General features: G+C 44.6%; 1 protein-coding gene across 1 annotated transcript in view; it reads right to left on the reverse strand.

Annotated features, from left to right (window-relative positions):
* The window catches only part of GRIN2B (glutamate ionotropic receptor NMDA type subunit 2B), a gene marked incomplete at both ends in the record, with an annotated part of 168,147 nt that overhangs the window by 104,947 nt on the left and 50,890 nt on the right, over window positions 1-12,310 (reverse strand). The window lies entirely within an intron of this gene.

Genomic DNA, 12,310 nt, shown 5'->3' on the forward strand with positions numbered 1-12,310 from the left:
TAGCAAAAAAAATTGTTAGTTCAAATGTTTAAGTACTTGTTCCATCCTCTCTGTTTCTCTTTTAGACTACCCACCATTTACATCCTTCTTTAGAAGCACTGCAGAAGAACAGATCCTGAATAATGCAAAATTTCCTCTTGCACCCACTGGCCAGAACAAGCCCACCATTCCCATGCCTGATGACAAGACAAAATGAGGAGGAAGCAAAAGGATTCCTGGCCGGAAGAAGGAACATAAAGAAATAGCATTTTTAGTGCTGAAATACATAACAGACATTGCAAAACCAAGGCATAAAGACTTGATTAGGAAAATAAGATTTTTCACATAGGTCTGCATGAATAAAGGTGTGAGCTGTTACAAAAGAGCCATTCTTGTAAAACAGAGCTCTCTCAGTTTGTCCACATCTTTCACAGTCCCACCAGCATGTGCCACTACACAAAAACTTGTTCCACAGCTTCCAGTTGGCACCAAGTCTGCTCCTTGACACCTCACCAGGCTGCAGCAATACTGAGAACACCCTTCATACCCTAACTATTGACTGAGGCCCATGGTCTTGTGCAGCAGCCTCCTAGAGGTGTAGTAATTAAGTAAATAGCCCAGGCAAAACAGTGTTTGTCTCCTTGACCAGCCCAACTCCTCTTTTCTTCTATAACAGTGAGGGGAGTGGACCAAGGGCCGTTTGTCACTCAGCCATCACCAGATGAGACCCCTAGGTGCTACCACACAGCTTTCTTTGATACTGAAAGAAACTTTCAGCATGAACCTCTGTCATAAATGTGACAAATTTACATGGCTGCTTTCCCTTGACTTCTCAGATGACAAGACGAGGTCCAGAGATTTCCTGGCATGGGAGTTCCCACTGCTCAGCTTCAGCAGAATGGCCACAGCCAAAGTCACAGCATCCATGCAACTGCCTGGTTTTGGGTACTACTGCTGCTCTGACCTGTGGCAATGAAAAGGCAAGGCAAGCTCCAAACCACACAGAGGAATGAAAGTCAGCGTCACCCACAGCCCTCCCACTCCGAGAACCAGCTGCATGTCCTTCACAGAGAGTGCTCTAAAACCAAGCTCAGTGATGCTTTATATTTCCCCAAGTGGTCCTCCATCTGCACCACATCCCCACACTCCCTTTCTGTCAGTGCCCTTCTCTGAGGACCTGCTTCCACACTGACAACTGCTGCCTGTGACAAACATTTCTGAGCTGCTGCAGCTGAGCACCAAGAGGCAGAACCCCTTGTTCTGCAGGCCTTGTGAAGGCATCCAGAAGAGGGTGACAAAAAGGGAGGAAGCCAGCAGCAATGCAAACCAGCCTGATCTGCAATGCAAGCTGGTGAATGCCTCTCACTTGGGCAGCTCTCCTCCCCCCTTGGCTAATCCTACCCCTGAGTGCCTACATGCCCTCCATACTGCCTTACACGGTACTCCCAGTGCCATCCACTGTTGGGAGCACCATGCTTTTCTCATTTGGCTCCCTCACTCTGCCAAACTTCCTTGTTAAGCAATTTCATGGAACTATAATAAACTATTCCAAATCAATTTCACAGCATTGCTAAGCTTGTGCCTTCATCAATTCAAACTTGAGCCTTCCATGAAAAATTGCTGGGAGAAAAAAATACAATTCTGTAAAATGAGTAAACTTCTCATTCTAGACAGTCAAACTGGAGCCTTTTCCAGAACTCTCATTTTTCCACAGCCACCAGAGAAACTGTGGCTTGGTGCCACCTCCAAGGCACTTGTTGGAGTACCTCTTTCATGAGGAAAGGCTGAGAGAATTGGGATTGTTCAATCTGGAAAAGAGAAGCCTTTGGGGTGACCTAACTGTGGCCTTCCAATACCTGATGGGAACTTACAGGAAAGAGGAGGCAAGACTATTTACAAGAGCATGTACTGACATGACAAGGGGGAATGGGCTCAAACTGAAAGAGAGTAGGTTTAGATTATGCATTAGGAAAAAATTCTTTACTGTGCAGCTGATGAGGTGCTGGAACAGGTTGCCCAGAGAAGCTATGGATGCCTCACCCCTGGGGGTGTTCAAAACCAAGTAAGATGTGACTCTGAACAATCTGGTCTAGCTGAAGATGGCCCCTCCCAAGGCAGGGAGCTTGGAACTAGATGATCTGCAAGGTTCCCTTCCAACTCAGGCGATTCATCTGACCTGTAGTCTCACATTTACGGAAAGCAAGACCTTCTCCATCTCAAAGCACCATTAAAACCAAAATAGATCTCCAAGTAAAGCCCCTCGGTATCTCAGCTACATGCCTGCAAGGAAAGGAAAAGGAAACTGAGACAAGGGCAGCAGAGCATGCAGAACTCTGAAATAATGGTTCTGCTGCACTTCCTGAATCTGGGCAAGTGAAATGCTGGAAAGCCCAATATCCCATGCTGCCCTGCAGAACAGCTTTCTGACATGAACACACACCAGGCATACTGAAGAGTAGTTGTTAGATGCTCAGATTTATTCAGAGGCTGTAAGCATCTGTATTTTGCACCTCAAAGTCTTCACAGTCCCTTGGTGATGCTGAAGAGCATTTTGTGGTGGCTTAAGTACCAGCACTTGTACGCACTCACCATGCCATACGTCACCACTCAGATGCAGAAGGACAACATCAGCATCTTTGTGAAGAAGGTAGAAAGCCTTGCTTGCAGCAATCTGTTGGAGGTACCTCATGTCACTCACAGGGCCTAATCTGTCAGTGACACACTATTTTAAGGGGGAAGAAAGCAATGAAAAGTATCCTTTTGGGAGGGCCATCTGTTATATATGACATCTATTACCCATGGGGCTAAAACCTCTCAGAGCCCCATTGCAGTCAACCCTTTTGCTCTCCGTGCAGTTCTGGTTATCACTTGTCTGTAACCACAGCAGCCACGCTGGATATCTCCCACTGCCCAGGGCTGTCTCCAGGGGAAATAAGCACATAATCAATGTAAAATCTAGATCTATCAGCTCAAAACATGTCATTCTCTTGGGATGAAGGAGGTCACTGAAATTAGATATCATTTGCTCTTGAAGTCTGCGCACTGGAAAAGCTGCTAACCTCCTTTGTGACACCACTTCTGGAGCTGCTGGCTGCCTGCTGCACACAGGCATAAGAGAGGCATGTGTGGCACTGCCGCTAATATCTTGCGCTCATTAAACACCCCCAATGTCTTGGCGAAAATCCACCTCTAGTAAATTCATTCTGCCCGCTGAAATGCCTCGTGCAGCTCCAGTGAGGTGCAGCATTCATCTCCACTTCGTGCTATATTCTGTTAAACAGTTGCTCTATTTCACCCCAGAGATGGCTGCATTTTTTTGGTGAATTAAGCCATCCCCTTCTACTTTACAAAGTGCTTTGGAGCTGCAGATAAAAGATGCTACAGCCTGTCATAAATAAATGTAAGCTGCTGACACTGCTACTGGAGGTAGCCATCTTGCTGAAAAATGATTTCATTTATGACACTAATAATACAGGGAAGAACACTGGGCAAGACACTAAAAACTCATTTCCATCTCGTTTTAATACAGCTTCAAAAACCAAGGGAAAAAAAGTCAGCATCGAGTCAGCATTTGTGCACTTTTAACCACTGTCAGGTTACAGAGATTCGCAGGTTTTCAGTCCATTGTGGCAGCTCTCTCCCACCATGACCACACCACCAAGAGCGTGAACTCTTCATCTGATTATCTTCTGTCTCTCCAGATCCTTAACAAAGACCAGCACTGAGTTCACCCAAGCTGTTTTTCCACCGTTTCTCCCGGTAGGTTACTGCAAAGGGGAGGCCCAATCGCCTCACCATCTTTATTCCATCAAGATGGCATAGAGACCTGTTTGGTGTGATGCAACAAGATCAGAAATCTCTCCACAGGGGTGGAAAGGAGCTTTCTTTGTATGAAGATGGCTGGCAGCACTCAGTCTGATTGATCATTTCAAGGGCAACTATGGTTAGATTTTAATATTCATTTTATATTATATTAAGGTGCTTGCAGGCTTGAGTAAGGACATTTTTATTACTTAAATCAGGAGAGAACATGCTGCAGAAATGATAGAGCAGGGCGTGCTGAACAAGCTGACAGGTCTCTGCTATTTCTGTTTTCTTTGTTATTATTTCGCTCACATTCAAGCATTCTAAACACCACATTTCTAGATTATATTTCATTCAAATACTTCAAGAAATATAGCGCACAGCGAATGTACAATACAAAAAATATTACACTAAGGTAACATACATCACCCTCAAATGTTTATATTCAATTCAAGACCACATTTTCTAACCTTAGCAAAGCAGGAATCCCTTGTCTAACACTGCAAACCAATTTCTGAAGTTTGAAGGGAAGCTAGCTTTGAGTTATTTGTCCACACTGACAGAAACCCCACTGCTGGCTAATTATTTGAAAGCAGAACAAATTCATCCATTTCACACTCTCTTAACTCAAAATTGGATGAACAGGGATTTTTTTGCTCAGATTTTTCAAAAAATATTCACCTTTGGACTGTGAATGAAAATAAAATTTGCTAAGTAAAACAAAATGTTCTTGAAAATAGGCCATCGAGAGATATGTCCGCTGCAGAGGGAGGTCTGGATTCTGCACAGGTAACAGGTATGTAAAAGCTGTTACCTGTGCAAACTTTGGTGGAGTCCCTTTCAGATAAGTATTCAGCTGCCCCGCAGATATGCAGATCCACATTTTCCCAAAATGTGGATGCAAGACTCGAGTAACCCTTCACGCAATGATTTTGAGAGGAATTTCATCAGCAGCATCTAGTCAGGAGTGCTCTAAGCCTCAATTCAGAAAAGCACTTAACCACGCACAATCTCTTGGCCAAAGCCTGGATGGCAAAAGGCTCTGAACAGCAGGTGCTTCTGCAGGGGAGCAGGCAGCTGTTTGACAGGGCTCAGCTCCATCACACCAGCGTGGAAGACAGAAAGGGGAAAGGAGCCCCCCGCTGAAAGTTAAACCCCAGCAACAGTGTTAAATCTGCAGAACGTTAAAAAATCTCATCCCAGACACACCAGGGTTAATGCCTCCACTCTTTTCCAAGAAAGGTCACCTGACTTAATGCTTTTCCCTTTAACAGTGAGCACAAAGGCTGTCATCGTCCATCCCCCCCCACCCTTGCCTTCCAGGAGGGAGCACTAGGTGCAAGCAGCTCTTGTCAGACCGAATCGGGAACCCAAATTGCATCAAAGAGAAGAAAAAGCTGCTCCAGAGCTGCTCAGGGAGCCATAGCAACGCAGCAGTTCCTATTTTTAAAAACTTGAAAGATAGTAAGAACATTAAGTCTGAGGGGAGGAGAGAGGGGAAAAAAAAAAAAAAAAGAAACTACGTTTCTAACAGAAAGGAAAAAAAATGCACATGTTCCTGATAGGCACCAGTGATGAAACTACATATGGCCAGCCATCAGTGTGCAGGTGTGCAAGCCAGAAAATATCCATTTCCCCATCAAGCCAGTTCCTGAAGGAAAAAGGATATTTCTCACCTTCCCTCCACTGCTCTGCTAAAACAGGTTTTCAAATTCCCTGCGGCACTTTCAAGCCCACAACACCCTAAATGCATTTTGTGATCAGAGCAGGATCAGCAACGGCATAGCTGGTGCTAAACTGTGGCCCAGACTGGGTTTGTGGTTTCCAAGCTCCACCACAGAGGAGGATTTTGACTCACTTTCCATGAGGAGTGGAGAGAGTCTGAAGGCACACATTAAAACATATTGTCACCAGCAAGTGAAGTTGCCACAGTACTAGCGCTAATTGGACTTGGCTCCAGAGCAGAAGATGTCTCAGAGGGCTGGAGGCAGAACACGGACATTTTCCCATCTGGAAACTGATGGTGCATACCAAAATTCATTCCCAGCTGGTGGATTTTGGAGGCGTTTATGAAAGGGTATGTCCTTTAATCAAAAGATAACCCTTGCCAAAAACCCATCATTTTACTTGGACCCTTCTATTAGCTCAGTTGGTTAGAGCAAGGTGCCAACATCAGCAAGGTTGCAGGTTCAATCCGTTTACAGGCCTTTCACTTAAGAGCTGGACTCGAAGATCCTTATGGGTCCCTTCCAACTCAGAATATTTTGTGATTCTGTGATCCTATTTTAATTGCAAAGAGGCTGAAATACCCAACTGTCCACAATGAGCAAGTACCTACTCTCCCCCTCTGACAAAGCCCAGCTATGCAGGACTAAGGCATCCTGTGGTGCCTGCTGAGGAACAAACACTTTTCCTGTGCCATCACATGCTCCCACTGAGAAGCCAGGGATCTCCAGTATCCTACCAGCCTACAAGTTAGTTTGATGTTTGTCCTTCCATCGTAGGACAGCTGTGCTTCCCACTGCTCAAGCAGGACTGCTTAAGAGCTGGGCAGAGCAAGGAGGACAGCCAGATGCAGTCTGCTCTCGTGCACCCAGCACCCTGACCAGCCCACCTGCAGGGGGGAGGTTTGGATCAAGAGCACGTTGCAAACTGCCCTCAATGCTCCTCTCCAGTGACAGGAAAAAAAAGAGTCAGAAGAAGCCAACACTTCCCCGAGACGTGGTGGCACACGACTGTTCACCCCCTAACCAGGCAACATGAACACCCAGCAGCCCCAAGCCAACAAACCCAGCGCCTTCCACCAGCACTGCGCACTGCAGCGCACACAGGGCAAATGAAATGTGAGACAGGGACAGAAAAATGTGATGGCAGTACACACAGAGAGTGAGAAAGCATACAGCAAGGGATGCAGGGAGGCACAGAGACCCTGACAGAGGCAGGAGGCACAGGCCAGCCCCAGCCTCCAGCTGCCTCTGGAGCAGTGACAGGAACAAGCAGATTTCAGCAGCAGGGATGTCTAATCTGTCAGCAGTGCTCACGCCACGTGCTGCCACTCTGCACCAGCCTGACAGCAGCAGGACACACCAACCAGTAGGAACATAATGAGCTGCTAACTAGACATGGGCCTAAAGGCTCCAAAAGGTCAAAAGTTACACATGCTCCCTCACTCTCCAAGTTTCTGAAAAGGGCAATTTCTGCATCCTTGGGAACATGCCACTTATACCTTCTCTCACCACCTCCCCAGCATTAAGAAGCAAGTCTCAGCACTGTGTCTGCCACAGCTGGAGTGCCACAGATTTCAAGGGCTGGAGCAGGACTTCCCAGCCAGCTGCCAAGCAGGCAGATGGAGCCCTGCAAAGCGAGCGAGACAGGGCTCCTGTCTCTCAGTACAAGGGTAACTTGACAAACCTGTGAATGGAGAAAGAAAACTGCAAATGGCCCATTGTCCATTCCTGCCCTCAACTCCCCTACTGCACTCTGTGAAGCTGTGTGACCCACTCAACTGGGAGACAACACAGAGGGGCTCCATGGCAATACCTGCACACGACGTATGATGTGCCCCGTGCCTGGCGTGGAAGGTGATGGCTGCCACTATTAGAGAGGAGAGGGCAGGAGGGTTGAGAGAGACCAGAGAAACATGGAAAGGTGTTGCCTGGGCACTGTCCTTGACACTGACCTGGGGAAAACAGGTCCAGGGTGCTACGGGTATGGTGCTGCCCACAGGTATCAGGGTGACACAATACCCTGAAAGGACACTGCACTTTTTTATGGATATGTACAGCCCATATAGTCTTGAGTTTCCAGGGAAGCAATTTGTTTGTACAGCCCAATTTCAAGAACTTTCTCTGCTCACTGACTCACTGTTGAGGTATCTAAGCCCCAACAATTCCTAGTTTCTATTAGGGAAATATAGTCATGTGAGAACAGAGCTTGCCCTGGTTATTCCAGGAAAAAAATAGTTGCCCAGCACTCATCAAAGGTTCTTGTGCATTTCTTATCTGTTTGGCAAGGTAAAACTACAGATGACTCTTACTTCCCCCAGAGTGGAAGTGTCATGTCCAAACAGTGCACTGAGCAAGCTTGCCAGCTGTTTTCCTATTTGAAGAACTGAGGTACAGAATTGAATCTAACTTTGTTTCCCTCTAAAAGTATTTCTTTGCAAAGGTGGTATAATTCCACATTTGTATTTTAATTCCAAAGCAAATGCTCCACTGCACTTTTTATTAAAATGAAATCTGTTGTGTGCAGCCTGGTGTTAAATGAGAGACTATTAAAACCAATCAGTGGAGAACTCATTAGAAGCCCTACAACAACAAACTAGTAGTTATGGCCCAGCATTCACAAGCAGCCATGACAACTAGGAGAAAGAATCCAGGTCTCATTGAAGGCTACAATAAAACCCCAGCTTATGTAGCCCAAAGACTGTGAATATCCATACAAAACAGCTGAGCTTCCATTCCTCAAATATGTGCCAGAAATTATATTCTTTTCTCATGACTCATCTCTGAATTCCACTCCTAAGAATACTCCTGTCATTTAGTTATTTCTTCCCATTTCTAAAATGTAATGAGAAGCACCAACCCAGAGCTCAAGGAAATCTGTCCCATCAATTAAAATAACGAAATAAGCAGAAGGCTGCCTATAAACACATCCACCTCTGCCCACTCACTCCTCAGCAGCCATGGTGAAGGGAAAAAAGATGAGCTTTGCAGGATGCATGGAAACCTAGCAACTCTCCTAGGAAGGGCCAAGAGGTAAGAACTCCTCATCTGAGCATTTCATTCCCAACCTATGAGATCTTCTCATCCAGCAGAAAAGAGCAGAGCACACAGTGGTTTTGCTGGGTGCCCAGAAGACCAGATATTGGGATAACTATAAACTTGGTAGACTGAAATATTCAGATCAGATTTTTTTTCTGGGACAATGAAGGAATAAATGAATAGGTAATTGTTACAAACAGAACAAAGAATTAAAGACTGTAATTGAACTGGGAAACAGCATTTGGATATTTGGACTCCAAATTACCACCTAAGCCTATTATCAGCATAAATTGAGATAAATCCCTCACTAGAGGAAAAATTCCTCAAAAATCATTCAAAAAGATAACTAACAAACCTTGTAGAACAAAACTCTCTCAAAGTATCATTTTACTACTCTTTAGAGGAGTTATCTCATCAGCAGGTTCACTTACTGGACAAATTCCAAAATGTTCAATGGTCGTGATCATACTTCTGCAGTTCCAGTCTAACACAAAAGAGAACCAGTTTCAAAACAGAAACAGTTGCTATGCGACCATTAGTGAAACAAGAAGATGCAGACCAAACACCTACATTGTCAAGAAATGGCATTTAGATAACAGTCTGTCTTGTTTCTTTTTGTGCTTACAGGCATACTTCAAATAAAACTTTGTTTGCACAAGTTCTTGCAAAAATGAACAAGTGTCAGGGTAAAAAGGAGGAAAGATATGGAGAATCTAAACAACATTCAGTTCATTTTCTCCTTACTCCATTATATACCCAGATCAACCACTGACACCATGTTGATCAAGACCATTTGATTTTAGCTGCATTCAGAACAACTGCTCTTTTAGAAAGACGAGGGGAAAAAGTAAGAAATGGTCAGAGTTCAAAGGAAGATCTTGGGAAATGACTAATTCACAGTCAGTGTACAGTGTGCCCCAGCCGAACTAAATTACACATTTTTTTAGTTTGAAGTGTCACTCTCCAAAGAATAAAATGGGAAAATTCTTTTATTGCTTTGCCTCCCCAGCTATGGATTTGAAGCAAATTGGACCCCTTTGGATTAGCTTCAAGGGTTTCTGAAACAGTAGCTACATGGTGATGCTTTATCTGAGGTCACATACACATACACTTTGTCTCCCCAGACATCAAGCCCACACAGATGCATTTCTTTACTCTGTGTAGGCATGTGGAGGGGGAACTTAAAGTTACAGATGGCTGAATATAGTATTGCTGGGTTCAGAGCAAGGCTAAAATTAGTTTTCCAGAACCTGGAGTCCAGTCCGAAATGAGCCAAACCAGGTTCCTTACATTCAAGTATTGCTGCTACCTGGTGTGCACAGTGCACAAGTACTGTGGGATCCTAATAGGTGGAAGGGGTTAGGGAAAGTATAAAGTAGCCAGGTCTGCAGAATCTGTAATATCCCACACAGACAAAGCATATCATGAGAGTTCTAAAGCTCAACACATAGAAAATTCCAATAAATTCAATGGAACTTGAAGGTATGAACACATATTGCAGCTATTAATCTCTGTGGGTTTTGGCTCAGTGAGGCAAACTCACATCTTCATGATTGCCTTCTTCCAAATCTTGTGCTTCTCCTCTACCTTTTCTTCTCACAGACTTCAGGCATGAGGCTGAGCTTGAAGCCATTCCATTTCTATCGAACCCTTGGATTTGTAAAAGCAATGGCTTAATTCAGACACCACTAGCTTTTAAACTTCAAAAGGTGCCTGAAAGTAATTTGACTTAAATAAAAATACTAAGTACCCTACTCACTGAAGTCAAAATCTTTAACCACCTCACCTGGAAATACAGAGTGTGGAAATATGGGTGGGTGGGGGGGAAAAGATGCAAGGTCAGAACCCCCTCACAGGCCAGCACCATGCTAGGCAAAGCAAATACTTGCACTGTGCTCACGAGTAAGTACAAAAGTATATTTATTTCTGAGTTAGCTCAGGTGCCTACAGCTATCTACACAGTGGCAGAACAGAGCCTGGCACTGACTAATTCGACTGTGCTTCTCAGTGAGACTGATGTCAGTACCCAAACTGAGCTGGGTGTGTCTACACGTATTGGCACTCATTCCTGTGAATGCTGCACCCAAAGCAGACAAGGAAGCAGAAACAGCATGATTTGGGCCATGAAGGTGAAAAGAAAGCTATGATCTTCACAAGTGACAGGAACTGCTTTCATGTGGGGCACCAAGGCTTCAGGGCATTTCTACACAGCACAACGGTGCTGGCATATCTGCACTCAAGAATCTCTGAGCTGGTGACTTCTAAACAACACAAAGAGGTGCTATGCAGAGAGATTATGTTGGGTCCTGGTGACTTCTAAACAACACAGAGAGGTGCTATGCAGAGAGATTATGTTGGGTCCCTGAAGCAGCATAGCTATATGGGTGTGATGTTATCCATAGGCTAACAGAGTGTCAACAGAACTCATTAGCAGAAGGTCTCTGCAGAACGCTGCACCACATAGCAGGGAACGTTTTGTTTTCTAGATAACTGCTGAAAAGACACAATAGAGCTTCCCCCAGAATCCCTCTTCATTTGGAAAGGTAGAACAAAAGCCTGCCTCGATGTTACTTCTCATTACTTTGTATACACTATATATATTTTCCCTGCTTAATCATTTCAGTGATGACTCAAAAGAGCAGCAGAAAAAGCCCTTACTCCCAAGCCTAGCTGGGAAGGAAAGAGATAAAAGCTTTGGGCACCTTTGGTAGTTTCAAGGCCTGCATAGAGGAAAAAAGCAGCATGGGGAGGATGAAGTAAAAGCATTAATACCTGGCAATATGCCAACGGATCATAAAGACAAAGAACAAATAGCAATATGGGTAATACATTGGGCCAAAAAATAAAGTTCTCTCACAGTCCCCAACCTTCAGGCAAAGCAAAACTCTGCTTCCTTGTCCCTTTGTCCTTCTATCTGCTTAGTAAAGTTGACAGTGAGGGGTCACAGCATGCAGACCAATCCATCACATCTGCACACTCAATGATTCAATGACAAATGATCAAAGACACTGAGCTCTGTGTGGCCTGATGGCTACTGCCTGGATTCTTCTTTTCTCACCACAAAGGACCTAATTTGTCCAAGGATTTTATATGTAAAACATTGGACAATGACAGCTGAGCAGATCAGGAGGCACCTGGATTCCACGTCTAATTATCTGGGTTGCTTTGCTATGCGCTAAAACTCCATCTGGGACAAAAAGGAACATTTAGTAATCAGAGTGTGGGTCTCGAGGTTGTTCTACCACAAGCTTCCTCTACGCCCTTAAAGAGATGCCTTAGCATGGTTTCTTAGGAAAATTTGAATTTGGATAAAAAGAAGATGTTTATTCAAACAGGTTTTCCCAATGTTTAAATACCCTTTTCAATTTGGAAAAACACACTGTTCTAATCGAGGTACTAGGTTTTCTGCATGAGGTACACAAGGAAGAACAGTACCCAAAACACCCAGCAGACAATGGCCAGTGAAGTGCCAAAGAGCAGGGTGACAGCACAAGTCCTCCTCTGAGGTAAATCAGATTCTTAAAACATCCAAGGTCTTTAAAGACTTTGAGTATGAAGCAGGATCTGAGCAGAGTTGATGGCTCTAACTCTTTTTGCAGCTCTAGTTCTTCACATCTCTTTGCACTTTCTTCTATCCTGCAATTCAGGGCTAATGAACAGCAGAAGGACACTTGGTGTTCAGACAACAGCTGCCATGGAACTATTCCAGGTAGAGGACACAACCACCACCTACCTATAAGGGACACCTGTTCACATAGTGCTAG

The sequence above is a fragment of the Fringilla coelebs genome, assembly GCF_963513975.1.
Source record: "Fringilla coelebs genome assembly, chromosome: 5".
NCBI classification, from domain to species: domain Eukaryota; kingdom Metazoa; phylum Chordata; class Aves; order Passeriformes; family Fringillidae; genus Fringilla; species Fringilla coelebs.